This window comes from Megachile rotundata, chromosome 5 (assembly GCF_050947335.1).
Source record: "Megachile rotundata isolate GNS110a chromosome 5, iyMegRotu1, whole genome shotgun sequence".
NCBI classification, from domain to species: Eukaryota; Metazoa; Arthropoda; class Insecta; order Hymenoptera; family Megachilidae; genus Megachile; species Megachile rotundata.
The window spans coordinates 18,322,252-18,348,867 of NC_134987.1; the positions used below are offsets into that span (position 1 = coordinate 18,322,252).

At 39.2% G+C, this 26,616-nt stretch overlaps 1 protein-coding gene across 13 annotated transcripts in view; it reads right to left on the reverse strand.

Annotated features, from left to right (window-relative positions):
• unc-13 overlaps positions 1–26,616 on the reverse strand; it is a 300,331-nt gene that overhangs the window by 148,138 nt on the left and 125,577 nt on the right. For 4 of the 13 annotated variants that reach the window (XM_076531748.1, XM_076531749.1, XM_076531745.1 and 1 more), the window contains exons 1-2: positions 21,966–22,428; positions 16,624–17,326 (exon numbers count right to left, since the gene is read on the reverse strand). The exons of 8 other annotated variants lie outside the window; for them this stretch is intronic. The gene's annotated coding sequence lies outside the window, so the exon portion shown is untranslated. Of the gene's footprint in view, positions 1–16,623; positions 17,607–21,965; positions 22,429–26,616 lie in introns of those variants that run through there. One more of the 13 variants, XM_076531746.1, reaches the window with a different exon arrangement.

Here is a 26,616-nt window from a genome sequence, read left to right on the forward strand (position 1 = left end):
CATTATACAATACCATAGTTTTCGCCTTAAATCAATATGCTCACAAAAATTCATCATATCATCATTTTAAAATTCATTCGATATTACATCCTTCTTGAAAGTTTCCTTGAGAATATTGTCCCACCCACGTCCTCCTTTGTTATGATACTGCAATTTACATTTTAACCTTCGGAAACTTCTCAACTCTACGAAGTACTAAGCCCCTCAAACAACGTTATTACATAAACTTTATAACGAACACAAACGTGTAACATGCGTGAGGAGTTCGAGTTACCTGAGCACACGATGAATACAAAATTGAATTTGTGGAACGAAGAACAGTTACAGAACACTGTTTTGTGAAGACTGTCGATGAAGTTTGAAAAGAATGGTGGTTATATGATTGTTGTTCGATTTCCGGTCTGTCTGGGTTCACGAAAGTAACGAAAATGGCGGAGGCCGAGGGAATCGTATGTCTATATCAAAACCTTATTATCGTATAGTGTCCAACGCATCTGGCGTTTTTGGCGAGCAAGGAAAACTTATGATCGGAAGAACAACCGCTATTGAATTTCGTGCTTCGAATGGGTCGGACAGCTGTCTCGTTATTTGTCTGGAAATCTTATTGGGAGGGATGTTAATGTAATTTGTTCTGTTAAGATTTTTCTTCCTTAATTGAGGATAATTTGTCGGAGCATTAGTCTTTGAGGTTTGTGTTGTAGAAAGAAGTATTGAAGGTGATTTATTTATGGTAGATTGAGCTGATGTTGACTTATAAGTGTAATTAAAAATTAAGTACAAAATATTTCTCTGTTCTCTATATTACAGTTTGTGTATTGCGATTACTACTACTTAACGATTAGTTTTTACTCAATTTATTTTTCTCTCAATCTTCACTTTAGGGACACATTAAATTATTTTTACTTGCAAAGTAATATATACTAGCTTACCACAAAATAAAAATTGATTTCCCCCTGTCGAAAGCAATAAAATAAACGATCTACTCTTCAATCATTTCGTCCCTAAAATAAATCAGTTCGGATTTTTGAAACCTCTATTTAATCGAGCAAATGGAAGTGACGTCCACGTGTCACAGGAATAGATTGACACGGTGAGAACATACGATATCAAACTCTATCGCATAAATATAAGAAGCTGGTTTAAAATTCAATCCATATCTGTTGTACCTTCTCTAACTGCCTACACGATTTTATATTCGTTCCATTGGAAACGTTCTCAAATAATCATCGTACTATGGAATATCTGAGCAGTTCAACAGAAATAATACTCTGTAATTAATTTTTTATGTTCCGAAATAACCGGAGCAATATATGCAAAATTTGAAGCAATCCCGAGAGGCGGCGGAGCTTACTGGATACGTCACATAAATCTCGCTCTCAACTTGGTTCACCTAGTTCCTTAGGATTTCCAACTACTACTTCTAGAATTAATTATTCATAACCTCTCTCGAAATGGTAGTTAATCATCTTTCCAAAGAAATGCTACTCTTCTTGTACTGTTTCCTAACTATATCCACGTTTATTTTTCTTGCAGATGAATACAAGAGGAAATTCGGAATAACCTTATTGTAATTTATTGTTTTGGGACATTTGTTTAATGTGTTAAATACAGTAGACTCTTCTTATATTTTTATGTGGATTTTCATGAGCATTGATGACCCCTTCATGAATTTTGTTACGTTTGATTTTATGGACACTTTATTGTATTTATAATAGATTTTCAATTTGTTGTAAAGTATAATTAAAAATATAATGTATAAATTGTAGCTGACAAATTAAATTTTGTAATGATTATATTGGAGCTTGATGTTTTGAGGTTAGGTTAGGTGTCGACAATGATTGACTTCGTTTAATGTTATTATTACTGTTATTATACAAAGTATTGTATTTAAGAGTATAATATATAAATTCTTCCTGGTGAATTACTTGATTTTACCACATATTTTGTCATTGATTTGATGCGTATTATATTTTGATATTATAAAGTGAGGTTAGTTTTACAGCAAAGATACTGCCATTTTGTAGACACTTTCATTTTGTTTGTGCAAGAACAGTCTAGTTTCAACGAAAATATCAGGAACGAATACGTTTACTGTCTCGATATTTTATGATCCAAAATTGGCATCATATTTGCAGATATGAAACATTCCAACGTCCCGGTATTATCAACGAGAGCTCAAAGGAGGATGATAAAAAAGCATTGTAACGCAAAGCACGTTTTAATTTTACTTCTTGTTCACCACTAACGTGTACATTCTACCCAGACTTATTCCCGAATTCCAGAAACTTTATTGCTTCAGCGCAACGCTGGAAAGCAGAAGGAATTACACGCGGAAGAAACGGCGAGGAAGCAGGAGAAGATGAAAACCTCCTCATTTTTTTTCTCCACCAACAGCCTAGCCAAGGGAACAGAGTCGAATTCAAATTCCAGACTTCAGACGGTAGAACTGATAATGGATTATCCAGGTTTCTTCTTCACCCCCATCGTTCCTCCCGCTTCATGGAGATTAATCTTTGTTTAATACGGCTGCCGACTTCATGAATCAGCGTCACGAAACTTCCTTCGTTGCGATTTTCTTTCATGCAAATACCGGCGTACATAAAAGCTTCCTGGGACCATCTTGAATTTCTCTTCGTTTCAATAATGACGCGGTTAACGTCGTGATCGATCAATCGATTCGTTCTTCTGATTACGTTGATGACGCAAATTATCGAGTACGCAACTCTAATTTCAGATAATGCAGTTTCCGATAGTTCAAACTTCGTTTATCGTTCGATCGAATCTCAATTTTTGAGAATGGGGTGCTGAAAATTTCACTTGCAAATTAGATTCTTTTGTGGAAGCTTATGAACACTCGAGGAACTAAACTCTTTTGCTTGAAATATTTCATTTCTCAAATATTCTATGCAAAGATATTAAAACGCTTTAAGTATTGCGGGAGTTCTTGAATGTTTAATTCGTTAACAATAGAACCCATTTGAAATGTTTAATTTTTAATATATTCGTGAAAGGATTTTAAATACTTCTCCATCCACTGGTTAGTACAATATAGATGAACAAAAATTTACTGTTCTAATATTGTCAACCTCGGAATGAAATTCTTTCAACTTTCCAAAGCCATTTGATTGTCTTGTACGGAATTGAATAAAAGTTGATAGTTCATAACTCGGGAAATTTTCAATTCAATCCTGACCAGAGGGAATAAATTCGCGTTTTTCATAGAAACAGCTTCAAATGAACTTTTAAAGTTTAGATCTTGTTACCCGAAGTCGATGTTCGGATGCCACTAGTCAATTTATGCTATTTTTCGCTGTGACTTAATTTCGCGCCATCGCTACTTCCGAACAAATGACGTATTTCACTGCCGACTCCCTAAAGAGTCGTTAAAGAACGAAATTAGATTTGCCAACACTTCTTACCACGAGTTCCATCGACTGCAGCGTTCATGTTAGCTCTGAAAACAGCGATCGTGAAATATCGGAGTGTTCGGATGACTTATCGTCTCGATATCCCAAGATGAAAATCGCAGAAGGATTTAAGAAAACTTGGCAAGAAAGAACTGTCCTCGGATCCAACGATCTCGTTCGATTGTTCCGAAAGAAACGGCATTTTTCTTCCATTATCGTGTAAAAGAGATTCTTCAAAATAGTGAATGAAAAGCCACGGATGTAACTTCTCCGAAGTACATTAGCGGCCGCATAAAGACGAGAGACGGTACCATTTGAGACCGGTATCAAAAGTTTCGCTGATAAAAGAAACTTTCTTGTCGACGTGGCATTGTAATCGAGCAATCGTCGATTCGATTCGCAACGAGAACTCGTATTCAAGCGCTCGCAACTAACGTATCACCCGCGTACATATTGCTGCGGATACTTCGGGCAAATATTATACGTTTCTTTTTTCTTTTGCACGGTTTATATCGTTCCTACGAATGTTAGCAGAAGCATTGTCCATTTAAAATGTAGGCCATCAGCTTACGTGTATTCGGAGTTCCTATTTGCTTGAAACGTCCCAAATTCTTGTATGCTCGATTCCAGATTTGTACACATTCTTTTTTCGTTCGAATACCGCGGTTTTAATCAATCGGGTCAGAATGTTCTGCACCTCTTAATCGATAGAAATTATTTCTTTTAAATTATACAAATAATTTTTAATTATAGAGGAAAATATCGTAAAGATATTTCTATAGATTGAGATGTTCAACTTGGTCAACTGTAGTTCAATTTTCACGTTCTTTTTATTTCGGTCATATATTTTCTTGAAGTGTGTAGGTGAACAATTTGTTTATTAAAGAAATTGAATATAGGTGGAACTTTAATGGGTAGTTGCATATTTATGTGGGTATATTCAAGTGCCATGTATAGGCATTGTTAGTATGCGAATTCTGGAGAACAAAGAGTAACATGTGTATACGCGTATTGTATGGTATATTGTTTGATTATAGAGAGACCCAGTATGGCCATTATACGTATTTTAATATCCTCCTTTATTTGTATAAAAAATGGCACATTTATTAATACGACATAATTTTCATTGTTCAACGTATAATGGTGGACGAATCGTTTATAACAAAGGATCATGGAACGCCTGCTGTTAGTGACGTTTCTTCGTTCCGATGAAACAACTTCCGATATATCCGACATGATCGGTTTCCGTTTGAAAAGCAATCGAAGGGTAAGGTGAGCAACGCGTGTCGGTGATCGACGAGCGTCCGAAACGAAGGAAGAGAAATGGAGGCGAAGCGACAACGAAGGAACAACTAAAATGTACAGAACGAGAATGCAACGGGAAAGAAGAAACGGAGAAAGACAATGCAATCTGCAAAGGGCGCGTTCACGAACCGCTCGTGTGTCATGTGGCGAGTCCCTTTGATCTCCAGGAATACCCTCGTACATGCCATTGTCTGGGGTAAAAACAACAGGAAAACAGCGGGAGGGGAAGGTTGCCAACATCAACGGCAGATAAAGCGGGGAAAAATCGATAGACTGAGCCCTTTTTTGTTGAACGAGTCGTGGCCAGAGTCGTGGTCGTTTAATAACGAAACTGACGGCGGTCGCATTGTGTTTCGACCGCGTGGATTCCTGGATTTTGAGGGATCCAGACATTTCATTTTTTCGCCGCAATTTTAGCCACGCAGGAATGAATAAAGATGGGAATTGCCGGGAGACGAAATTACGACCGTATTAAGAATTCTCCGAGACCTTATTTTTCATTTTTCAGCCCTTGCGATATTTCACGCCGAGGGTCACTGTGGACAATTTCATGAAATTCGGACTGCGTTGATTGAAGACTATCGATCGAAGTGGAACAATTAACTAATGCATCCTTTGTGGATTTTATGCATACAGAATTATTAATCGAATCGTAGAATTAGATAGTCACAGGATATTCACATTTGTACATATTAAACTCTGGAAGGTAAATTATGTAGACCGGATTTTACGCGAATTGTTTCTAACTTTAATGGATCGTAAATGCATAACCACCTGCTCTGTAATTCGTGTAAATTGAGGGATAACTGCACCGACAGTTGACACAAAGTAACGAAATTCTCTTCCGAAAAACATAAAGAAAAGATGATTATAGATCGCAAATGTTTTATCTCGTTATTTTCCAGACGCGATTTATTAAATTTAGAAGAAGCTGTTTCCTCTCGTGAGCAAGTTTCGTCGTTCGAGCTACAACATCATTAATCAGAGAGAAGTTCGCAGATGTTGTTAACGACTCTCGATTTGCTGGCAAGCTCTGGAAACAATGATTTTCGGGTAAAAGCTTGCGAAACACGAGTAACTCGGTCGTAGGTATGCTAACCGGACTGTCGATTCGAAGAAAACGACGAAGGTTTCGGAACAGACAGCTCCGAATACGTCGAGCATATTTTTGAGCGTATCGAAGGGGATAACAGGGAGATATTCGAGACGATAGGTGGCGTGAAACGACACGTAGATGCTCGTAAGCGTGAATTGCATCATATTGCAGGACCGTGGATGAAGTGTCACCACGAGGCTTTGATAGACGGAAGGAAATTGAAGCGTCTCCGTTATGAGACAACTTACGAGTCGTTCATTTTTAATACGCCTTTTTCGGCCGGAGTAGATGGAGGAAATATTATCGAGTTGCATCTAGTGGCTCAGTTTTAAGCGAGAGCTGTGATATACGGATTACGCTTCTCCTTCTTGAAAATTTAACCTCGTTGCCTGTCGCTTCTCGTACCATGATTGAAAATAATCCGTGCTGGTGCACGTCAATGACTTTGTAAAGTTACCATAATGGAAGTTTAGGGAACATGGGTTTGATCATCAGCGTCAGAATTTGCGAAGCGCATTTCGCGGAGTTGGGAATTTGAATAGTTGATGGTTTAGGAAATTGGGCGTGTGGGAAGCTGGGAATTTGGAGATTTTGGAATGTTGGGAATTTGGGGATACTGAGAATTTTGGGATTTTGGAAATTTAAGAGGTTAGAGATCTGAAATGGTGGGATTTGGGGTTTAGAAATTTGGGGACTTGGGGATTTGGGGACTTGGAGGATTTGGGCACTTGGGGGACTTGGGGACTTGGAGGATTTGGGGACCTTGGGGATTTGGGGACTTGGAGGATTTGGGCACTTGGGAGATTTGGGGATTTGGGGGATTTGGGGACCTGGGGATTTGGGGACTTCGGAGATTTGGGGACTTGGAGGATTTGGGGACTTGGAGGATTTGGGGACCTTGGGGATTTGGGGACTTCGGGGATTTGGGGACTTGGAGGATTTGGGCACTTGGGGGATTTGGGGACTTGGAGAATTTGGGGACCTTGGGGATTTAGGGACTTGGTGACGAAGATTTGATGATTTGGTAATTTGGTGATTTGGTGATTTGGTGACTTGGGGATTTGAGGACTTGAAGATTTTGTAACTTGAGAACTTAGGAATATAAAAAGTTAGGGTTTTGAACACTGAAAGACATAGAAGTTTAAAAATTTTAAAAACTTTAGAAATTTAGAAACTTGTAAATTTTCTTAATTTCCACATTCATGAATTCCTCCCTCCATAAATTCCCAAATTTACTTCCCCCATCCACAAAACCCAAGTACCACATTAAGTAACGAACGTCTTCATTACCACAGACACTAATACTTAATTCTCTCCGTTGTTTATTAAGATCCAATTATCAACGCGTAATTGCATAGCGAACAACACATTCGGTCACGTGGTTGAATCGCAATGAAAATCGTGATGTCGCCTGAGCTGGATATTGTAGCAAGTAATTCTAACCCGCGGAAATTTATGCAGGCCTCGCGTGTCAAGCGGAAAGATGCATCGGTAGAATTCCGCGAAGCGAACACGACGTGTTGGAGGCAAAATAAATCTAGATTACGCGGCGTGATATTGAAGCTCCGTTGTCACCGTATCCTTCCGAAATGAAGTCGTTTAAGAAGCGTTGATTAAAGTATATCTAAGACACCTCGGCTTTATGAGTCCAATAAAGAGTTTAAATTGTTGAGCGGTAAATAAAACGTTTTATTAATGCATTTTAAAATTGCTTTCTTCTGGGAAAATATGCCGAAGGTGTTAAACTTTGGGGAACGTAATTAAATTTCTGAGTGTTTCTTATTTATTGAAATGGTTATTTGAAAATTGTTTGAAAACGATAAGGTTAGGACAATTATAATAAGTCTTGATCTGATTATTGTTGTTGATCTGTGTATGAATGTTTTTATGATAAAAGAAATGTTCTTCATTTTTATTCAACTGAGAGTGGATGTATATGTGCTTGTAAATTGGTACTAAATTATAAAAGCAAGTCTACAATCATTCACAATTTTTTTTTATTTCTACATGGCTGTCCATATAACCTATAGGCAGCCCTGTAAAAATAAAAAAATTTGTAAATGATTATTGACTTATATTTTGGTTAGGTTAGGTAACCGATCGCTGTCATTTAAAATAATAAATCTGAAGTTCAGAATAAATCCAGCATCGAGTAATATTTTTACTGCAGCTTGATTTCTACAAGATCATATACATATTTTGATAAAAACAGGTTACCTTAATTCAAGGTAGTACTTTGAAATAGAAATGTGAAATTTGGCTGGGTCTGATTGTCCCAGGTAGCATTAAGATGCGGAGGAGGTCCTTAACGTACAAGAAATTCATTATAGATCTAATAAGCCCGTCAGACGAGCAGACATCTTGTTCTTCGACGCTGTCCGGATTTAAGGTCGGTAAGGAAGTTCCGTCTATTCCGAGCACATTTCGCGAGGGTTAGCTATAGACATCCGGAATAAATGAAACCGGAGCGGAAAGATGAAAATAGCGAGAAGGTAGCGAGACTCGCGAGAACGTGAATGACTCGACAATGAAGGATGGCACGGATCCGGAGCAAATTAAGAAAAGTAAGAGGGAATGATTCCGGTTCGGATTCTGTGGCGAGAAGAGAAAAGGAAAGGAGTCAACGACTCGTGGGCTCCGTTATCGATTGCAAATATTTAAAGTACGAGGTCAGAGACAAGAGAGTACTCGAGGCAAAGCTGACTCTGTCTCGGAGAATAAGTAAATAACGAAGAAGCGGTTTGAGGGTGAAGCAGTATGTGTACGGCGTCGCGTGGGATTCGAAATCTCTTTAGTCTGCTTATACTTCTACAACAATTTCGTGTTGAGTTTCTTCTTTAAGAAGCCAGCTATTACAAGCTATTGCCAGCTAAATAGCTAACAGAAATTATTTAAAAAAATGTTACATGACAAATTGTTCAATTTGGGATTCGAAAAAATGCAACCCCTTTTCTCAAACAACCATTTAACGCAACGTATTTGCAATTCCATCGCAGGGAAGGAATTTTTTTCTCTTTGTTCCCGGCATTTCGTTAGCATCTCCGTGGTGGAATTGAATTTACGTGGAAGCCAATTTGCCTTTAACTCACCATTTCACGGTTAAGACGTATCGGCGCCGACACGCCTTTAATGATTTTCCTTTTCGCAACGATTGAAACTAGACGGAAAAGCCGAGTTTCATGAATGATATTATGCACAGGAAGACGGGTCAAAGAGTCTCTTCACTGTGGGATTATTTTAACCTTCTGAAAGGATTATCCGTAATAGAGTCGGGATTAGACTTAAGAGGATATTTTTTAGCGATAAATAAAGGTAAATGTGTACGTTGACTTTGGAAATTGCGGACTTTTCAGGATTTCTAAATATACAAGTTTACAATTCTTGTAATTTATGAAATTAATTATTTAGAATTATCAAGTACACATCTGACTCAGAATTAAATACATCACGTTCAACCATAAAGTCGAGTAATTGCTTCTTCTAATGAATGAAGTACGATTGCAAAGTTTGCGTATTTGAATGGGTACGATAATCAGGTTATTGTCTGACCAACGGATATATCTGTCTCCGGCATTCACATTTATTGACAACTGTAAATACTGTTCCTTGATTGCACTCTGAATATTGGACATTCTTCAGGGTACAATATCATGCAATTTTCGTTTTATTGCTGGCCTATGCTGCAGATAATATTTCGTAATTACCAAGAAGGTATCGAGGTGAATATTTTGTAATTATTACTAGAATAAATTGAAGAACCTGTACATTTAGTTTGTACTGTAAGTTACGTGTTTGTTGTTTAATTTTTAAACCTGAATCGGTGCAAGTTAATCGTCAGTAAATATATGTTATAAACACACTGTCAGTAAATACATATATGTATGTTATAAATATATTGTCAATAAATATATGTTATAAATATACCAGTGTGTAATAGCGACTAGTTATCGACTAAGTTGATGAAGTAGATTATCGACAAAATCAGTGAAGTTTCATTAACTAAATTAGTAAGCATAGACCATGGCTGTGAAGTTTCATTAGCTAAATTAGTGAAGTATCGACAAAACTTGTAACAAGTCATTTTTAAGATGATTATTACTAACAAAATCGGTGACTAGTCATTGTTTGAACTAGTGAAAAATACCAGCAAAAAGTCAGGGAACTCCACTGACTAAATTAATGAAATTTTATAAATTTAGCTAGTTATCAAATTAACTCAAATTGCAGTTATCAAACTATTACATCTTAAGGAAGATATTAATTTTAATATTTACACCGTGAAAATTTCCGTGTAGATCAAAATGCATGTATCCATCAAGGTTAACAATAACCAGATCCATCAGTAAGCTACACCGTTAACATCATTATTCCGATGTCACAGGAATCCTATTAGGATGCTATACACACCGAAGGAACATAATTTTCTTTGATTAACGCGGGTCCAAGATACGCAGCGTCAGTACGAAATTCCGCATCCTACGACCTTCAGGTTTAATCATAATTAATAGCCACCGAAATTACCGATAGATACCAGCTGTTTTGGTCGACCGGCAATAAGGAAGCCGCAGTCAGAAATTGGACCGTAGCCATGTCTTCGGAAAAGCTGCGTCGATTATCCTCGAATATCGATTATTGCTATCAAAAGAGCTACTTTAATTTTCCATGAATATATTATCGGTTCTTTCGAATCCCGGCACCTCTTTTTGTGGTTCAATCGAATACGTTTTTTAATACTGCTCCGTGGGTTCTTTTTATTGTAAGCCACCGATCGATATCGAAATTTTATTAAATTGAGTTAGTGTGAAATTTAGAATTCGAGAAATCGCAAAATAGCAGCATATGGAGCTTAAAACTTGATTAACGTCACTCTACTTCTTCGTTAATTTTTGGTGAAATAAAAATGTAATCGATCTTGAAGTCGAAATTTTATTAATTTGATGAAGATATGTTGAGTATCATATATTATTACATATCATTTTATAGTTGACTAACAACCCTACCACTAATATTTTTAATACAAAATGGCTGACAGATTATAAATGAAAAAATGATTGTCTGTAAAACATACTCGTGACGAAATGAATATTGAAACATCCATCTCATGACATAAGACTTAATAAGAGTTGAGAACGAGATTTCGCATACAATAGTCTGAAAAAAAAAAAACAGCTCGGAATAAAATTTGCAGTTCGATACAGGAATGAAGCAATTTAGTGACTGCCTCCTGCAAGGAGCAACGCAGAATTTTAATACACAGAATTTTCCCAAAGTTTGCAAACGTTTCGCCGATTAAGCTGAACTTCGAAATGACTGCGGTCTACCTTTCCCCCGAGCTACTTTATGACGACAATTTGCCGGTGTGCAGCGTAAGACCGCCGTAAGTAAAAAGGAAATCGATCGAGATCGATTTAAAAGCTAAAATTCGTGAATCTATTTGGAAGTTTTTCAATTTGGAAGGAGGTAAAAATTTTGAAATTTGAATATCGAGATGAACTCGAAAATCTGCAAGTTGTAAACTTGGAAAAATAAATAAATTACAATTGCCATAATTAATATCCTACATATTAATTAATCTGTGTAGAATTTGTCTTAAAATTAAAAACGAATTTTGTCCTCCTTAATAAAAAGAATTTCCTTCCCATGAAACAATGCATCATCCGAGCGATAAAATGTCTAAACAGAACATAATAAAATGAAGCTATCACGAATGTAACAGTATCGAGAATCTTATTCACAGTCCACCAAGTTTTATTGCCATTTTTATGAACCGTAGATGTTATACTGCTTCATAAAGTGCAACATACGACTCAAGTGTCATTATTGTCCTAAAAAATTCGCCAACGATTTGCTCGATGGATGGCACCGATTGTTGCTCGTGACGTTAAACCTTCGAACACTTGCCAGCAACAGACTTTTGCCACAATTTCCTGGTCTCGTCGCGTGAAAACGGAACGCTTTTAGGAGTTTTGCCAGGAAGAAGCTTGCGCTGTGAAAAACCATCGAAACGTGCCAAGACACTTGTTGACATTGCCATCTTTTCCAACTGCGCTCGCGATCTATTGCCTGTCGCTGATTGTGCGTAATATTCGGCTGTGTTTTATGAAGCAGTGTTTCAGGCTCGTTGTCCTCCATTTTGATATCCTACTTGGCGCGAATATACGATTCGGATAATGCAATAACCGTATGAGGATGTTGCATGGAGAGAGATAATCTCTGTATGTTCATTTATTGGTGGAAGTGAAATTTTACCAATTGCAAATTTTTCCAATTCCACATTTCCCCAATTCCAAACTTTATCAAATTCCACGTTCCCCAATTTCCAATTGCCCCAATTCCAAATTTCCCAAATTCCTACGTTCCCTAATTCTCACATTTCCCAATTCCTACGTTCCCCAATTCCCACGTTCCCCAATTCCCACATTCCCCAATTCCCACGTTCCCCAATTCCCATATTTCCCAATTCCCACGTTCCCCAATTCCAAATTTTCCGAATTCCCACTTTCCCCAATTTCCAATTCCCCGAATTCCAAATTTCCCCAATTCCCGCTTTCCCCAATTCCGAATCTCCTCAATTCCAAATTTCCCAAATTCCCACTCGCCCTAATTCCCACATTCCCCAATTCCCACGTTTCCCCATTCCCACGTTCCCCCATTCCCACGTTCCCCCATTCCCACGTTCCCCAATTCCAAATTTTCCAAATTTCCACTTTCCCCAATTCCCAATTCCCCGAATTCCAAATCTCCCCAATTCCCGCTTTCCCCAATTCCCAATCTCTCCAATTCCAAATTTCCCCAATTCCAAATCTCCCCAATTCCCAATTTCCCCAATTTCTCAAAGAATCAAGCTCCTTCCCAACCACCCAAAATTTATCAAAATACAATAGAAACAATTAGAATATTCCTAGCAAATGAAAATAACTAAAGTCAAGAAAGAAAAGCATGACAGAATTTTGTTCGAATATAATTTGAAGATTCCCCTCACACTTCCGTCGCTCCTATGAATTCTGATGAAAGGGTAGGAAAGCAACGAGCTGTAGACCCGTTCGATCGTGAAACGAGCTAGCAAGGAAAAGCAGATGATCCTGCATGTTTTATTGCCCGTTGTGTCGTGGCATTGCCTCGTTGACTTTCAAACGGGAAGCTCCGGGAATCCTTACAGGGCGAAGCCATCCCTTTTTTGCATCGACGCGATCGGAAAGTTAATTGAAGTCAACGAAATGGAACGAGCCGGGTGTCGACGAAAACACGTGGAAGCCGTGGGGCGGGAAATGGAACGAGATTGATAACATTATTCCGATCACGTGTCGATGAATCTTACCGGTGGTTTCGTTTGTCTTCCGTTCTAATTGAAATAAAACGCTGTGATGCTTTCGATGCGGACGATTTAGAGACAATGGTGCAACTAAATGGAAAACGAGGGGTCTTGTAAAATAGAAGGAGTGATGTATTTGTGTTTTCTCTAGTTGGTGAATTTCTAAGGTTTCCCAATTCCAGATTTCTCGAATTCCAAATTTTCCCAATTCCAAATTTCCCGAATTCCAAATTTCTCGAATTCCAAATTTTCCCAATTCCAAATTTTCCCAATTCCAAATTTCCCGAATTCCAAATTTCCCCCATTCCCACTCTCCCCAATTCCAAGTTTCCCAAATTCCAAATTTCCCCAATTCCAAATTTTCCCAATTCTCACTACCCTCAATTCCCACTTTCCCCAATTCCCACTTTCCCCAATTCCAAATTTCCCCAATTCCAAATTTCCTGAATCGCAAATTTCCCCAATTCCCACTTTCCCCAATTTCCCACTTCCCCAATTTCCCACTTCCCCAATTTCCCACTTGTCCAATTTCCCACTTCCCCAATTTCCCACTTCCCCAATTTCCCACTTCTCCAATTTCCCATTTCCCCAAATTCCCACTTCCCCAATTCTCACTTTCCCCAATTTCTCATTTCCCCAATTCCCAACTTCTCAATCCCAAATTCCCCAACTCCCAAAACCCCAAACTCCCAACTCCACAAACGCTCACCCAGCATAAAAATCCCACTTGCGTCAGTGGTCGCGATAAATTTGATCGCCGCGATAAGAAGAGGAATTTGAGTAATGTTTGAAGCCATAAAATCACAGTTCATGTATATCGGAGAACGCACAGGTATTTTCTCCAGGTCCAATATTATGGTTTCGCGAATTTCTGCCCTACATTTGAAAACATGAAAAATCTCATTTTTAATCAATAGAACAACATTCATGGCATGCTATGAACATGAATTGTATTTGGTCGTATTAATTCGCCTTTATACGCCATTGTTTTTGCGACAATGTCGATGGGTTACAATAGAATAATTTGGCTTTTAACCGAGAATTCGAGGAGTGTAGTAAAATAGAGATGAGTTTGATTAGTATCGAACCGAGAAAATATTTTGAAATTGCAATTAAATTTTTATTTGTACACATTTTCTCCATTAATGGCTTCTATGTGCTTAATTAATATCAAATTGCTGAATTGATTTGGTTATTGCCTTCAAATCGGTATGTGTATCAATTGATAGATCATTAATGAGAGGTATCGCTAATTTCATAGCAAATTATATGTATCTGAATGGCTATTGTGATTGTCAATAAGGATATTTGATCCGTTATTGACCTAATACTCCTGTTAATTTGATAACAGTATCATTTCGTGATTAGCGAGTGAGAATATGACTGTTCGAGTGCATAACGTTATAAATTTCTATCATGCACTTCTCAATACCTCTATCAAATATCTTCGAATAGACACACAAGTACGAATTTTAGTTTCTTTATTCTCTTTGATTCAGTTATAATAAATGAAGTCAACTTCATTCATTTTGCAAATTCATTATTCAAACAAATTTATGAAGTTCTTTTAATAACTTGAATACTTTAAAAAGAACTTTTGAAGACATCTTACAAAGCATGTTGTAAAAAATATTTACATTTAAATTGCTAAATCAAAAAGGTCCGAAACTTCTGAATGAAACTTTCAAACTCCTATTTTAGTCTTAATCTCTTCAGCAAAGTTAACTTTTGTTTTTAATGCAAATTTCCGCATTCGACCAGCAAGACGTCTGTTCTTTATGCACAATCATTATCGCTCCATAATTCCGTGTACAGTATGAAACTTTTTATCAAAAAACTTCCCCTCGTTGCCCGCACTTTCATAGACAATTTGACGCTAATAGTTGCTCAACTATTTCGTACAGCAGGGCGAACTTCCATCAGTAACTCGTTAAACGAGGTAGCTTCTGACCAAAACTATCCCCTTCTGATTTCCAAAATGTATTCGTCTGAATCTAACTTTGTTTCGATGAAGCTCGTACAAAGTGAATTATTGTGGAACGCTGATCGAATAGGAAGGTGAACAATTTGGGAAGGTGTGTTGGAAAAATTTGAGTTTTGGAGACTTTGGTGGGGTGTGTTTAGGAGACGAGTGAATTTGGAAGGTTAGGAGGTTGGGATGTGTGAGAGTTTGGAAATTTAGGAGGTTGGAATGTGTGAGGATTTGGAAATTTAGGTGATTGGGATGTGTGAGAATTTGGAGATTTAGGAGGTTGGAATGTGTGAGAATTTGGAGGTTTAGGTGGTTGGGATATGTGAGGATTTGGAGATTTAGGTGATTGGGATATGTGAGACTTTTGAGACTTAGGTGATGGGATATGTGAGAGTTTGGAAATTTAGGTGGTTGGCATATGTGAGAATTTGGAAATTTAGGTGATTGGCATATGTGAGAATTTGGAAATTTAGGTGGTTTGGATATGTGAGAATTGGGAGACTTAGGTGGTTGGCATATGTGAGAATGTGCAACCTTGCATAGTTGACATATGTGAGAATTTGGAAATTTAGGTGATTGGGATATGTGAGAATTTGGAGATTCAGGTTGTTGGGATATATGAGAATTTGCAAACGTAGGTAGTTGACATATGTGAGAATGTGAACACGTAGGTATTAGCATATGTGAGAATGTGCAACCTTAGGTGATTGACACATGTGAGAATTTGCAAACTTAGGTGATTGGGATGTGTGAGAATTTGGAAATTCAGGTAATTAAGATATGTGAGAATTTGCAGACGTAGGTAGTTGACATATGTGAGAATGTGAACACGTAGGTATTAGCATATGTGAGAATGTGCAACCTTAGGTGATTGACACATGTGAGAATTTGCAAACTTAGGTGATTGGGATGTGTGAGAATTTGGAAATTCAGGTAATTAAGATATGTGAGAATTTGCAGACGTAGGTAGTTGACATATGTGAGAATGTGGACATTCAGATATTTAGCATATGTGAGAATTTGCAAATTTAAGTGACTGACTACTTCGAAATCTGAAAATTCTGATACTTGAGGGTTCGGTAAACTTGAGAGTTGCAACATCGAAGTTTGGGAAACATGAGAATTTGAAAATTTAGTTGCTTATAAAATGCAGCAATTTGTCAAAATTTCTTGAAGGTTTACACAATAGCATCTGAAAGTTTAAGTTCTTGAAAACTACCAAAATCTATGAATTTATTTCTCATACTTAGACAGTATGAGAATTTGAAAACTTGAAGATTTGCTAATACAAAAATTTGAAGAGGTACCCTAAAAATTAGTCCATAATTCAGAATGTCTATCTCAAAGGTCTCGTGCAAACTCTCGAATCTGCACCAACCATAAAACCCTAATACCAAAGTACGCAATCATATATCGCTCGTGTGAACCGTATAAAAACAAAATAAAAATATTTAAAACTCGATAATCAAAATACGTAATGCACCATGAAAACTGCACGATATCCTCAAGGAAATTATAACGTTACTCTTACCTCCGGGTCGATACGTAAGTTCCGTTTCGAAAGTAGCGAAGTCTTAACTGTTGATTAAACCAGGTACAATCATTGTGGAAAGGGTCGAATCGAGGAGCAGACTATATATCTAGATACGTTTGTAGGCCGTTTTCTTTTCTTTCTTCTTTCTCGTCCCGCCTGTTCGTTGTTCGCTCGATTTTCAACCCTTTCTTTCACGTTGGAGGTAGAATTCGAAGAACCGCTAGGGAAAACGTCGATTGAACAGCTCGAAGATATAATATAGTAAGTAATTGAACTAGGCGATGAAAGTTACAATAGTATAATTGACAGCATTCGTTTTGGTCGTTCTTCTCTCCCACGTCGTTCACCTTTAACACCGATATATACATGCGCGCGCTACCCTGCGCGATCGATTAACTATTTCATCAATGATATCCCGCGAGATCCTCGCTTTTAAACTTCGAACAATTAGATCAAACAATAAACCTGAATATTAGTTTTCTTCTTTCTTCTTACGGTACCTTTATCTTCTTCTTATTACCTCTATCTTTCGATCGTTTGTACAATCTTCGACTTCAACGTTTCTCTTTTATAATTTCTTCAAGTACCATCCGATATGTCAACCTGTTCCCATACATTCCTCTCCCTTTTTCCTTTTACGATCGTTTGCTTCCTCTTCACTGATCAACCTGTGGCACTCACTGACTGTTAACCCTTTTCTCTGCAACCAGAGTTTTCCATGCGAGTCGCGGGGGATGTGTCGCGATACAGATATTTGATTGATGCTTTTAGTTCTACTTTTGACCATACGCTGCCCGTTGCCGCTGCGGGAATTAACCAGTCGACGCAAAGGTTGCGTTTCAAATGATCAATGCTTTTCGATGAAATTGGAATACTTCGAGCTTTTGCGCAATTTGGGGAGATTGTTAATGGAATTTTTTATTTATTTGGGGTGGGATTTGGGGATTTGGAAAAGTGGAATTTTGGGAATTTGGGGATTTGGGAAATTTAGAGAATTGGGGGAAATTTGGTAATTTGGGATTTTGAAAATTGGGGATTTGAGAATTTGGGGCTTGGAGAATTGGGGAATTGGGAATTTGGGGTTTGGAGAATTGGGGAATTGGGAATTTGGGAATTTGGGACTTGGGGAATTGGAGAATTGGAGAATTGGAAATTTGAGAATTTGGGATTTGGAGAATTGGAAATTTGAGAATTTGGGATTTGGAGAATTGGAAATTTGAGAATATGGGGTTTGAAGAATTAGAAATTTGAGAATTTGGAAATTTGGGAGTTTGGAATTTGGAGAGTTGGAAATTTGAGAACTTGGAATTTGGAAAGTTGGAAATTTGAGAATATGGAATTTGGAGAATTGGAAATTTGAGAATATGGAATTTGGAGAATTGGAAATTTGAGAATATGGAATTTGGAGAATTGGAAATTTGAGAATTTGGAATTGGAGATTTGGAAATTTGAGAATATGAAATTTGGAGAATTGAAAATTTGAGAATTTGGAATTTGGAGAGTTGGAAATTTGAAACTTAGAATTTGCAAAATGGTCAATTTGGGAATTTGGAATTTGCAAAATTGTCAATTTGGGAATTTGGAATTTGCAAAATTGTCAATTTGAGAATTTGGAATTTGCAAAATTATCAATTTCTGAATTTGGGAATCTGTAAACCACCAAGTTAGTTAAACTAATGAAAATTTAAGATTCCAAATATTTGGCAATATACCAAAAGTCTATTTTGCTCAGCCACAGAAATTAGGTCTCGAAAGGTTTGAGCTGTTTTCGAGAGATAGCAAAGGGCGCCAGTAACCAAACTCGCAAGTTGGATCGACGAAACTCCGATACCGAAAACATCCTGATTTTATCGGGTTTTCCTGAGATTTACAATTTGTTTGCGTCGTAACAGGAATTTGTTTGTTCTACTTTTTCGATGTACCGTGTCAAGGAACAGACTCTGCATTTTATCAGTTTGGAATTATTTATTCTGACCGACAATAAAGTAGATATTGTCTAATCTTGAGGAGAGCGTCATATCCTCACGATGCAAGGAATTATTAAGTTTAATTATGCAGTGCAAGCAAAGAGGAGAAAGTTGCTCCTTTGTGATGCTTTACGGATAACAGCTATTATTATGAAAACGTTGTAAATTTAAATAGACTGTGAAGGGAAGTTAAAAGAAGATCGAGGTAAAAAATGTTCTTATAATTTTCAGTTTTATACGAAATCACCCGATGTAATTAGCTGTAGCTCTTTGAACTTTTTCTGTCGAATTAAGTAGTCAAGGAAACCTTCCTGGTAATTAAACTTTGAGAAAAGAATCGCTTACAATCCCTTCCGTTATATTACGAAGTCGTTGTAACGTTTAAACTGCTTTTAAGAATTAAAATTATTACTGAAAAATTATTTGTTTTGCATTAAATTAAAACGCTGTGTTAAAGAAGACTCTATTCGATTTTATATATTTTAATTTTGACAATGCAATGAAAAGTAGCTTCATTTTTATGAACATTTCATGAGATTGTAAGTGAAAGATGTGCTACATAAATAATTATTAAAAGAATTTGATATACAGACATGATGTAATATTTTTCACCCCCTTGTTACCCCATAATAAGTAGTTTAAATAAAAAATTTCAAAGAACAGTACACAATAGATAACAATAAAAAAACAACGTAAAAACAATTTATTGTGATAGTAAAATTGAGGTCACGTTGGTGAAAGGAATATTTTTTTACCACACTGAGTATTGAAATCAATTCCAAACATTACATGATATTTTTACACGTTACTCGATTTATAGAAACGTATAAAATTTTTTGTCGCATTTCGTTTCGAGTCAAACAATATTTGACACTGGAGAGATTGAATGTAACCACGCAACCACTGCGACAAAAACTAACATGCAAAAATATAATGTATTATATCCAATCTGCTGAATGTTCTCCACAACACGGTAAGAAGAAAAATGCTCCCCTTTGTAAAACCTAAGGTGACCCGATTTCTCCGGGAAAACAAACCATTTTCGAAATATCGATAGCACCTTTACACTCTGAAACTTGTTCCAAACTTTACCGATGTAAGTGGGAAAAGTCGAAGTGCATCCTGTAGAACAATATCCATAAATGTAATCTTCAGTGAATTTAGAAAGAAAGACCACATATAAGGGTGCTAAAATTCAAAAACGAGGGTTGCCTCATTTTGTGCAACGAAGAGCTGCTAGATCGGTTATCGGACACCGGCTGCGTTCTATGATTCACGATCACGTAAAAAGGCACACAATGAAAGCTCGAAGCAACAGTCTCGAGGGGTGTTCTCAATGAAAGCGCAAAGGCGCCGCTATTTCCGGCGTAACGAAGCGGATTGCGATTAATCACGCGTATCGCGACCCAACACGTTTCCCCGTGTTCCATGCATACGTAAGCGACCGGTTCGCGTTTTAAATGCACACGAACATACACGATTCCGAAATTATCGTCCGTTGTTCCGGCTTCGAGGAAACTGTTCGACGTCGCGAACGAGTCCACAAATCGTCGAGAACGCGCTCGTATCGAAACGTAAACATAAATTAAACGAAAGCGTCGATAATTGGCTAACGATACGCGTGCACGTTGATCAATTCGACTGCATTCGAGCAGCCTTGAAATTCGATGAAAATCGGCCCGGTTATTGGAAATGAAAATTTCGCGACAATTTATAGCGCCCACGCGATCGATCGGTTCTGGCTGGAACACGAAAAAGGGACAGAAAAAACATGGAATTTCCAAACGTTCTGACGCGCGCGCGCTCGCTCTACGAACTAACGTGCTATTGACCCGCTAAACCAATTTCCGGGCCACAATTGCGGAAGATTTTTATTACAGGGAACGTTGCCGAAGAACGAACCGATCGTTTCTATCTGCGGGATCCTATTTCGTGCCGATACCATTCGCCTGTCGGTGTTGACGCGAAAATATTCCGGGGATAACAAGTTTTCTTCGACCTAGTCGAAAATTGTCGAAAAACGAGACGATTCTTTTTCGTCGGAATTCGTCGCCATCGAGTTTAATCCGCTCGACGACCACCCACACCTTCGTCCACGAGTCATTGGACTCCTTGAAACGCGACGCACGTTCTTCTAATACCAAACTTATATATCCTTATAAAAATGTATGAGTGCAAACGTGTTCCTTAAATAGAGAACTTGGATCATTTTTACAAAGTTAATTATGGTAGCAAAGTGCTAATGAATCTGCTAATGAATTATCATTCTGCTTCGACAACAAGGTTTTCAGAGACCGATATTTTACGGATTTGCAAACATTTATAATGGATTTGCAGAATAAAAAACAATATATCGACTATATCAATATTTTACATCGAAATTGTATTGTCTCGGTTCAGTTACATACACCATGGTGTATGTTGCAGTATTATAATTTCCACGTTTTTCATCATGAAATTCAGCCCCGTCCATTAATGCTTTGTTAAACATTTTATGTAGGGCATTTTTGAGTGTATGTGATACACTTTGAATCAGGTAACAGAATATCATTGGAACATAAAATAAAAGTGAAATTCTAACCACTGAGCTCATCGCGATGGATATTTGCGTTAACTGCATTGTTGAGAATACAAAATAAATTATTTGTACATAGATGTTTTTACGTGAATGTACGTCGTTTGTAAAAGAGTTAATAAAGAAAAGGAATTCGAATTTCTTTGTCGGAATTACCGAAGCGCCCATGAGGGAGCAACGAATCCTTAACACGAAATTGATCGAATTCCCAAATATATTATCCTAAAGCCCTAAGCAGAAATATTCGAACAATCAAGCATCGCATTTCCCCCGATCCCGAGGTTCCTCGGCACCATTTGCCGGGGATCGAATCAAAGAAACTCGAAGAATTCGTATTATCGAAGATCGGTTGAAAGCCACAGAATAGAGTCGCACCCCTCAGCCGGCAGCTCGCGGTCACGAAGCTGCTGGAGAGAACGTCGAAATTTTAATTCGACGATAATCCCAAGTCCTCTCCTCCACCCCCTGTCGGTTTTCCGGTTCGGCGCGGCACAGCGCGGCGCGGTGTCACGGGCAGCGTATTAAGCGGTCTTCTCGCTTGAATTTTAAAACGTGGAATTTAAAGCGACCGCTCCGGCATCGACCGGCTTCGCGTCGCGCCCCCCGCGACTCGCTCTCTCCCCCTGATTCGTTGAAATTCGAATTTTCCCCACTGAAGCGGTCGAGAAATCACTGAAAGAACATCCACCGATGCGTCGCGGAAGCACAAAACTTTCGCGCAAATAATCCCGGCACTCACACGGCACCAACGAGCCTTCCTCGAGGCGTCATCTTCCTCGAAGAGGCGGACAACTTACATCTGGATACTTCGGGTACACCTAGGTTGTGGCTACACGCGAACGGACGTGGCGCGTTCTCGCGCACGCACCCACGCCACGCACACACGCACCCTGGACGCATTCGCGATCGCGCGAGACGGAGGCGACGCGGAGATAGGCATCCACGCCTCTGTCCGCGTCCGACGAGCAGGAAAACTGAGCGTCTCGTCTCGTCTCGTCTGGTCGTCGGGCCGTGGAAGCCGCGAAAAGAAGGGAAGGGTAAGGCCGTTCACTCGGAAGCCTTGCCGGCGTTCTCGGAGCGCCGTCGCGCGACTCGCCGGCGGGACGCTGCTCGACGCCGACGCCGGCACTTCCTCGCTACCATCCCCGGCTTTCTCGCCACTGAAACGCCGCGCCGCGACGCGCCGGCTCAACGCGAAAGACGCGGCCTGAATGTGGGGCAAGGCTGACCCACGTTCACGCACACGGACACGCGGCCGTGTGGCCCATCGTAAGCAACGGCTATCGCTACTGCCGGTTGACACAACGTGTGCCTCTGCTACTAACCCTCCTCTTCCGTTTCTACGCCCCTGACCGGCAACCCCCTGCCGCCCCGACACGCGCGTACACCTGCGAGACCAACCCCCTCTGCGTTCGACTTACGAAACCACCCTGCTGCCGTAGCGACACCCCTACTGCGCATGAACCACCGCCGTACCTATCTGAAGGTACCCGATTCGCTCCGACAACACACCGCTCGATTTCTTTTTTCTGGGGGCGCCTCACGCGTTCGCGGTCAATTTTTACCCGTTTTCTCTTTCACCCGACTCGTCACTGCTTCGACGACGCTGTCGGATGCGTCGGTACTGGCTTTGCGTAACTCCTTTCGTATTCGTGCGACGATTTCTTCAGTAGAATGTAATTCCTTCGGAGAATAAGATGTAGAATCACAGGGACATATTGCGAAATCCCAAACGGCTTAGCAGATAAGGCGGACCAAAGTGTCCTTGAACCGATTTTACCTCGTAACTTTCGATAGCTTACCGAATACCGACATCGTGTACCAAGTTTCGATATCTCAACCGGGAGGTTACAAACGAAATCGGATTATCGAGTTTCCTGTTTTTCCTTTTTAGCGGTACCGTTCCGACAAGAGTCGGACATTGTAGACACGACAAGTATCCGAGAACTTTTAAAAAATCAGACCCTTCGAAAGCTAATAAATTGCGAAAAAATTAAGAAGTTGTATAGAAAATAATTACGAACGTGAACGAGAAACACACCCTTTCAAAGGGAGTTCATCCTTTCAAGGTTATCGGAGTAATTGTACTTATAAATGACTGAAGTTCCTGCAAAGATTCTCGCCACGTTGAATTACTCTATTCTTCCTTAATCCCCCGTGCAAGAAATTCAAGCCAATTTATTCAGGCACACAAGGCACATTTTCCTCGCGTGTTTCCCAGAAGGCATGCAAGGATAATTCATTACATTCTATGCGCATTAACGCGGACGTAACAAAGAGTTTTATCGAAACTATTCACAAGCTGCACCAAGGGACACCTTTTCTTTTATCGGCAATATGGACAGAGAACTTTGCATATAACGCTAGAGGAGTCGCAGAAGAATCGTCGGTGGAAATTGTCGCGACAAACGAAGGACGCCGTTTGCAAGCTTATTTCCCTAAATTGAAACAATTTCGTTGCGTGCTGTGACACGTTGAGCATGTCCCGCTTATCCGCTGTCTCTATCGCCACGATTCTACGTACGGCGCGCCACAACGATGAAAAATTGCATTCCGCTGCGGAAAAACTCGCGCTTTGTCCAGCGCAACAAAGCGTGCGGCTCGCAGCGTGCACGCGACAGCGCACATAAACTGTGCCACACTCAACAGTTTACCCTACATTCAACAGCGTTCCGTCAACAAGGAAACGCTTTAAAACGCAGCCCAACTGGAGAACAATAACGAGCGTCGTGAAAGGATTCCAAAAGACTCGGAACCCGCTTCAAAAGGTCTCCTACTGAGAGGGTCAATGAGAGCTTCGATTCAATTTTTTTGTATATACAGGGTGATTTAAGTATCGATTTATATTTTGTTAGTGTGAGCTGGGGCATTGTGTGAGTTCATCTTTTTAATTGTAGAGAAATTTTTTAATTTATATATTTTTAATTTGGAGATTTGTAAGTCCTTGAATTCTCGAATTAAACATCCCTAAATTTCTAACTCAAATGTGCAACTTCTTAAATGACGATGTCAGAAATTCCTAAGTCTCAAATAGCTACCTAACCAAATCCCCAAATTCTGTAACTCCCTAAACCCCAAATAGTCACGGCAGAAATTCACAAATCCCAAATTCTTACCTGACCAAATCTCCAAATTCTCCAACTCCCTAAGCCCTAATAATAACATCAGAAACTCCCAAATCCCAAATTCCCACATCACCAAATCCCCAAAGTCTCCATCTCCCCCAAATAATCACAAAATTCCCAAATCCCATATTCCCGCTTAACCAAATTACTGAATTTCTCAATTTTCGTCCACATTTCCAAGTACCTAAGTTAACACTGACCAGAGGTCAATCACTTGTCTGACATTTACAGAAGGGTTAACAGCCCCCGAGCGCAACTTCGGTAGAACAAAACGTTTTAATAACTGTAAACGACAGAGTCATACTTCTATATTCCTCGATGGATGATTCTGTCTCTCTCTCTCAACTTCAACCCTGACTATACACCGTTCGTGACCGTGCTCTCCGGAGAAATTATATTCCGCCCCGAGCGTGCTGGGTGGGTGGCAAGAAAGCTAGAAAGCATAGTAATTCCGCTGGAGGGCGCACACCACGCGGCGTATTCAACCAGTGGTGGTTCGCAGATCGCGACCTGCACGAGTTGGATGTTGACCCAGAGGTTGACGTCTAGGGTCTCTCGTTTCCCGGTATTTTCTGATTCCCCGAATTCCAGGATGGACTTTGCTTCCTGGATCCCCGGAAATTTTTAATCTCGCAGTAATATCCTGGGTATCAGAGGGGCATTCGTGGGCTGCGTCACGGTTAAAATAATCTCCATGAATTTTTATCGCGATAAAGGATTCGAATTCATTACGATTTTTCATGTTAAATCCGAACCGTCGTGTTTTAAGGTCTTTGGAGAATATGGTGGAAAATGTTCATATAATTGTACACGCGCGATGAGTACTATAAATTAATACACAAATTTTAATGCTGAAAGACTGTGCAATAATTCATGTAGAAAATGTGTACAAGAAATACGTTTTCAAATATTAATTAAATGCAATATTGCAACTTTTAGAATTTTATCAAGGTTTGTCTTTTGACAAACTCTACGTACGTGTGTCATCTTGCCTTATATCTCCAGTCTTAATGGACCGAAATATTTCGAAAATAACTCAAAGGTGTCTCCACACGAGACAGCCGTGTCATTTAATTTTGAAGGGAATTTTCAACTATGCAATAATACTGTGTATCATCATAAAATTATACTATATTAAAATTTTGTCATGTGTCTTCTGATGAAACTTGGCTCAAATATGTCCTTACATGGAATAAGGTACTATTGAATTTAAAATAATAAAAAGATGTAAAATCCTGCAACCTGGTTTTCCTGGATTGTTACATTGAAATCGTTGAAAACGATATCTGAACAGGACTGGGTCCCTATCGAACCGCGATCTTCCTGTAGCCGTCGTGCACCGAATGGAGGCTGCTTCTGCACGAAGAGTACAGCTGTATTTGATCGAGGTGTCCTGGATGATAGAGCTCGCTGCATAGAGGAACCCGCGACCTAAAATACGCTCCGACGACCGAAGAATGCTGGTAGGTTTGAAATGACCGCGTAAGGATGAAAGAGACAGCGTTACGAGGGAAATGGAGGATGGAAAGCGAGGGGAGTACACGCGGTAGCAGCTACCACGTCGTATACCAACGCCACTCCATATTGATTTTCCGGCAGGGGGGTGAAATGGCAGTGAAGAGCGCGGCCGAAAGAGGGACAGAGAGCCGGGGTGGAAAGCAGAAGGGTGGACGAAGGGAGAAAGGGAGAAAACGCGGTTGATGTAGAATCGGCGAAAAAGAGAAACGTAGAACGCGTGTCGGGGTGGGATTAGCCGCTTCCTCGTCGTTAACCAGCGCGAGTAACCCCTGAGGTTAAGTTCGACGAAGATGGCGGTCTATACACCGGCCGGTATAAATATTTTCGTGGAACAATGGAGGTAATGGACAACGCTTGCATCGCCGGCTCATTAACGGAACCACATTCTGTGTTATGACTCTTTAATCCGGTTAATACGATGTAATTAACTCCTAGATAATTTATTATCCACATTGTGCCTCGTAAAATAGCATGAATTTTGATGTACGTTTAAACGAAGCTCGATGTATCAAATTTTAATGCAATTTGACATCGCAAAATTTGAATTAATACCGCTTTGTTAACAAAAATGGGAGAGTGAGTGATCCTTAAAATTTAATTGAACAATTTACAATTCCTGCAAGCTTGCAAATTATGTACGTGCATGAACTTTTACTTCGAGCGAGAATAGAATTTAAGCTTGTTCGACTATCAACTTTCATAAAATGTTAACTCCTATTTATCATTCAATCGAATAAAAGTGGAGCAGAGATAAATTATTTAAGATAAGTTCCTCCAGTTTTCATCAAATTTTGACTGCTACTGA